The 6000-nt window shown below is 43.3% G+C and overlaps 1 long non-coding RNA gene across 1 annotated transcript in view; it reads left to right on the forward strand.

Moving 5' to 3' along the window:
* LOC148186213 (uncharacterized) overlaps nt 1–5720 on the forward strand; it is a 90419-nt gene extending 84699 nt beyond the window's left edge. The window contains exon 3 of the long non-coding RNA XR_015775124.1: nt 5607–5720. This is a non-coding gene — a long non-coding RNA (uncharacterized LOC148186213). The remainder of the gene's footprint in view (nt 1–5606) is intronic.
* The last annotated feature ends 280 nt before the right edge of the window (nt 5721–6000 follow it).

Raw genomic sequence — 6000 nt, forward strand, 5'->3', positions numbered from 1 at the left:
CAGCTCCTCCACTGCAGATCCTCTGCAGCATTGGTCCCCAGTGCCCCTCTGAAAGAACCAGGAAGACCACCACACACATCCTTCAACAGATATCCCAGATTGCACAGAGACTTGAAACCAGTATCCTGAGAAATGTCCCTCTGGAGGCTCAGAACAGTCTACCAGGCATGGAGGACTGACTGGTAGAAGAGGTCTGGGAAACATCAATGCAAGGTCCAGTAAAGACAGGTGCTTATCATAAGCTAAGCCCTCCACTTTACGAAGCTGCACAGAGGCAGTTTCAGTTCAGAGCTGCTGCTTATGGTAAAGAAAGCGTTTGGCAGTCTGGAGACGAAAGGCTGCAATCCGACTGCACAGGTCGACCAGTCCTCGGCTTCCCTCTGACACAGATAAGAAGAGCACAGTGGATCTGGTCCAGGATGTCCTCAGAAGAAGAAGTTCACCAGTCTCTGCTGTATTTCCCTTACAAGTGCATGTGGAGGTTTTACAACTATGAGCCTGTGCCAGAGCATCACGGCAGCTAGGTTGTTGATAACCAAAGCCCTCCCCTTATAAGACGACTGGGGCTGGACCCATGTCCACCGAGACAATAGGGCACTTACTTTCTCTACCAAACCCTCCCAATTTTTGCCCTGGAAGACTCTGTTTCCCAGGAAGACTCCTAAACATTTCAGCCATCAGCTGATAGTGTTGGTCGCTCTTTGTTGGTCCACTCACCCAGCAGCAAACCCTCACATTTAGACCAGTTGACCTTTGCAGAGGATGACCATTCATACGATGCCAATTTCTGTTTGAGAACTTGGACATCATTTGGCGAGGTTATCCAAACAGTGACGTCATCAGCATACACCGATAAGCTCACTGTGTCACTGGCCTCCTCTGCAAATGTCAACCCCATGAGATCCTGCCTAAGATGGTTCAGTAGAGGTTCAGTGGCCAGGGCATGCAACATCCCTGAGAGGGGGCATCCCTGCTGGATGCCTCTCTGGGCAGGGACAGAGAGGCACCTTCGAGAGAAGAGGAGAGGAGAGGAGAGGAGAAAGGGGGAAAGAAAATGGGTGGACAGGGGAGGAAATGGAAGGAGAGTAGAGAGGAAATTGGGGGAGAAGATAAAATTGGAGGAGAGGAGAGCAGAGGACATAGACGGAGTTGAGAAGAGAGGAAGAGAGGAGCGAAAATGGGAAGACAGGAGAGGAAATGGAAGGAGAGGGGAAGGGAATATGGGAGAGGAGAGAAAATGGGAGAAGAGAGGAGAGAAAATGGGAGAGGAGAAGAGAGGACAGAAAATGGGAGAAGAGAAGAAGAGAAGAGAGGAGAGCAAATGGGAGAAGACAAGAGGAGAAGAGAGAAAATGGGTGGAGAGAAATGGGAGGACAGGAGAGGAAGTGGGAGGAGAAGAAAGGGGAAATGGGGGAGAAGGTAAAATTGGAGGAGAGGAGAAGAGACGAGAGGAGAGAAAAAAAGGAGAGAAGATCAATTGGGAGGACAGGAGAGAAAAGGAGAGGAGAGTGATTGATGTAATCTCCCATGCATGTAACCAAAGAGAGATTTATTTAAGTCAGGCGAGCCATATATAGTGTTGATGCTTTTTATTGTGTCCACGCTCATAAATAAAAACTGAATGTCCGTGTGCTTGCATCTCTTTAAAACGGAAGCTGCCCTGCGTTATGGGTAACAATGCATGTTTGCATCCCTGATTAGTTTCCTGTGCGTGTCTCCATACTCTGTACATCTTTCTTTAACAGCATCCCTGTAAAACCATGCATTCCCACACAAACCTGCAGATCCAGCATCCGTGTGTGTGTGTGTGTGTGTGTGTGAGAGAGAGAGCATGTCTATGTGTGTGTACACCCTCGCCACTTCCTCCCCCCTTCTGTTCCTGTGTTGAGGTATCCTTGTTCTCTGTATTGTGATGTTTTTATCTGTGTGTGATTGCTACAGTTCCCCTCAGCCAAAACACACAGCTCTCTGAAGGCACACACAGTGCCAGCTTTAGCCGCCCTCTGAGGAGCGTACGTCAATAAAATATGAGCCTCGGCATACACACAGCCTAACAAACACTCACACTAACCCGCACATTAACACACACACACACACACTCGGCCGGTGCATTTACACTGCTGTGAACATGAACACTAAGTGGAAGTTTGCACGCAAACATGGCGGCCACGGGAGTTACCTCAGGCCAGCTGCTCTGTCATCCAGTGAATCAAGCGCACCCCTGCATTCCCTGCCCATCATCACTGAATCTGATTTGACTGTGGGATATGTTTAATTAATGAGCACCGTTTGTCCTTTTATATCCTGGCCTGATCTTTCAAGACCTTCCCATCACTCCTACCCCTAACAAAGGAGAATAAAAGGAGAAACATTGAGGAAGAGTGACACGTGTATGAGAGAGCGGTGCCCGCATGGGAATGTGTGCGTGTTGCAATCGCGTGGGAACTGTTGGTGCAGCAGGCTTGTTTGTTGGTGCATCAAGTGACAGCAACAAACTTCATGTGAAAGTCCTTCAGGCTGAAAGGCTGTAAGTGGCCATTTCAGCAGAGCAGAGGATCAGAGCAATGAGGGGGCACACACGGCATTCACACGCACACACAGTCCATGCACACATACATTGCAGAAAAACAATATAACAATCTAATAAACTACTAAGTACAAAGACTGAATGTGACTGAATGCTTGGAGCAAGTATAGTGCATCTCTTAGTACTGCCGGTGAACTAGACCAAAAAGTCCAGTGTGTAGGACAGTGATACTCAGCTGACTGGGAGTTGTTTTTGTACTATTGGTATGCATAGGGTGCCAGAGTATAAAAGAGCATCAAAACAGAGCTTGTTTATCAAAAATTGTGTCAGTGGAGGAACCCCCACACCCCTCAACAGAGGTCTTAGCTTTAAAATCCTAGAAGCAGCCCATCTACGAGCACCCAAATAGTGTCAGAAAAACGCCAGTTTAAAACATTAAACTGATTATCATGTGTTTTTACCCATTTTAATCACTTTACCCATTTTAATCACTGTCTGTTTGTTTTGAAGTAGAAGAGTTCTCAGTGGATAATATGGCTCTCAATAAAAAACCTCACGGACAATGAGCATTAAAGGAGTCAAAACCCGAAGTTCATATTTGGGCACATGGGAGAAGTTTTTCAGCTATTTGCAATCTGCAATCCTCACCACCAAATTCCACTAAATCCTACACATATCACCCTTAACGCTCTTGGCTTTATCTCATCATCTAATTCTGTTGATTTTTTATGTGGATGACACTCTTGTTTCTTCCCATTCCATTTCCATCGCTATGAATCCCTAAACATCTCCCCCCAGCTGTCCCTTTAAATGCCCACATACACCATGTCCAGGTTTGACTTTTTACCCAAAACTGGATTACCTCCATGGATCAATCCATGCCAGAACTGGACTACAGAGAATAATCTCTGAGTGTCACCAGATGTGTTTGCCTTGAGCTCCTTCCCCTTGTCACTCACTCAGTTTATTGTCAGGGATGGAACTGCCTCTGATGTCCTTCATAAATTTCTAAGGAGCCCAGAGAGAGCTCCAAGAGGTTTCTCGGCAATAATATCACAGCTCCCCGAGCAACTCAGGGGCCACCAGGTTCAATTTCCTCTCAATTTACCAAATGCTCCGCATATGGGCTCCATATATGGACTGCTAAAGCTACTGTCAGCCTTAGGAGACAGCTGGGGTAGTCCCATCTTCTCTGTGCACACACTCCACTGGAGTGACAAGGACACAATGCCTCATTTGCTTCCCACACTGCTTTTCTTTTCTCCTGCCTCTGTCACGTTTGTGTCTCACTTAATTTTGGATCATAATCCACCTAACTAGCCAGATGTCTGTCTCACATCTGTCTTATGTAACAGGTTTGAACTTCATTCAATACAGCTGTGAATGCTTTAAAATCTTCTTTTTTTTTTCCAGACACTTGGGGCAACCCAGTCGCCAGAATAAATGTTGGCATTAAAAGTCTCTGCAACCTGCACATATGTTATATTTATACATGTCATGTGTTGAAACCTTGCATTAAAATTTTCAATTTTATATTGTGCCAATGCTGTGCTCAACATGGTTAGGTTCAGGCACAAAAAAAACCAACCTGGTTAGGTTTGAGAAAACATATTTTGTCTTGAAATACTCTGATTATTTGCTTCAAACACAGCTGGAAAAATGTCCCAAACAGCTGCTTTTTTGGGGGTCTTGAACAGCAGTCTGCCTTTAAAATCCCAAACTGTCTAAAAATATACACTGTTTGGTCACCACAAACAGGACTGGGCATGTCCTGAACTGTCATTAAAATCACCCACTCTTGTTGGTCTTTCTCAGTGGTCTGCTGCTGTCGTCTGCTTGGTAAAAATCTCAACTTATGTGCATTTAATTTGAATTACGTCCTATGAATGAAACATACAAATATAACATAAATGTGGTGTGCAGAAATGTGTTGTGCCAACATTCATTTTGTCAACTGTGCAATATCTATATACATTTACACAACATATATATAAATAAATACTTAAGCAACACATTTAACTCACAAACTTGAACCCGTTGAACCAATGAAGTGATTTGCTTTATTCAAGTTTGAAGCTCTGTGCCCTGTAACACTTCTGTCAAACTTTACTAATTAGTATTGACAATGAGAATTGGATTTATATTAATGAGTGTGTTATCACTTTAGATCCAGACTATTGGGGTATTTCATGGTCTGGCTGGGGGGACATCAAGCGTGGATTGACGTTCACAGACCTTTATAAGCTTGATGCTCAGAGACAAATTAAAGCAGAGCTGTTGAGTGCAGAGACAGTTTTCTGACCATAAGTCCAATTTAGTCTGATCGTGAACACAACGGCTTTGAAATTATTAACAGTCATCTCTTTAATCAGTGGTGACAATTGCTTCTGATGAGTTAAAAGATTTGTATACCATTGTTTTTTGGGGTTTTTTTTGCTGCTGTTTACTGTCTCACAACTAGTCTCAAAACAATTATCGTTCTTGCTCTCACTGACACTGTCTTTATACTTTCCTCATTTTCCCCTTTCCACCCATTCATCTTCTCCTGCACTTGTTTCTTTAGGTCATCCGTTCTTTCTTTCACCGCTCTCTGTGGATGTACAGGAGTGCTCATTAAAGCCATTCTTTATCATTTAATGAAGCTGTTGGATTAAAGTTGATGCACTGACCAGTCAAAGGGGAGAAGTGAGGTGGGAGTAGGGAGGAAGTGAAAGAAAGAAGCTGCTGTTTGCACCACGTGTGTTTGATAGATACTAATAAGTCTGGGCAAAATAGTTTGACAATAACGTCTTTATTAAGTAGTTGCATCATGGAGACGAAGTCTATGATTAAATGCAATGTTTTATATTTCACTTCTTAAAGTCAGGGTTCATCAGTGCAAATGGATCTGCAAAAACCTGCCTCGGTTCTCATTCATAATTATCAGAAATATAATGTCTAACTGTATTACCTAACTACATCATTGCTATACTTTTAAGATATTTCAGCCTTATTTAGGATAGAACAATACTCATTTTTAGGCACATATGTTGAAACTTTTTTTAAAAAAAATTTATTTATTTTCACCTTTTTTTCACAGGACAGTGTGTAAGCATGAAAGCAGGAGAGAAAGGGGAGGACACACAGCAAAGAGGACAGCAAACCCACACAAACCCATGCAAACCCATGGCCGCTGAAGCAAGGGTATAGCCGGTATGTTAAAACTTTATGTCTAAACTTTTTAACTTTTATAAACATTTCAACAGCATTGTGATTAACGTGGTTCGTTTTAGGCACAACACCCACTTGGTTATAGATAGGTAAAGATACCCCATTTTGGGGGGACACAATCCTGGCAGAAAAGAAGCAATGTTTAGGTTAAAACACTTTGTGGCACTATTCTTGTTAGAAAAACAGCCACAGGTCAAAACACCCAGTTTTGAGAGAGTAAAACTGGGTGAAACTGGAAAACTGCAATAACTTTCTAAAAAACT

The sequence above is a fragment of the Plectropomus leopardus genome, chromosome 20, assembly GCF_026936395.1.
Source record: "Plectropomus leopardus strain MGB_pleo_1.0 chromosome 20, ASM2693639v1, whole genome shotgun sequence".
Classification (NCBI taxonomy): Eukaryota; Metazoa; Chordata; class Actinopteri; order Perciformes; family Serranidae; genus Plectropomus; species Plectropomus leopardus.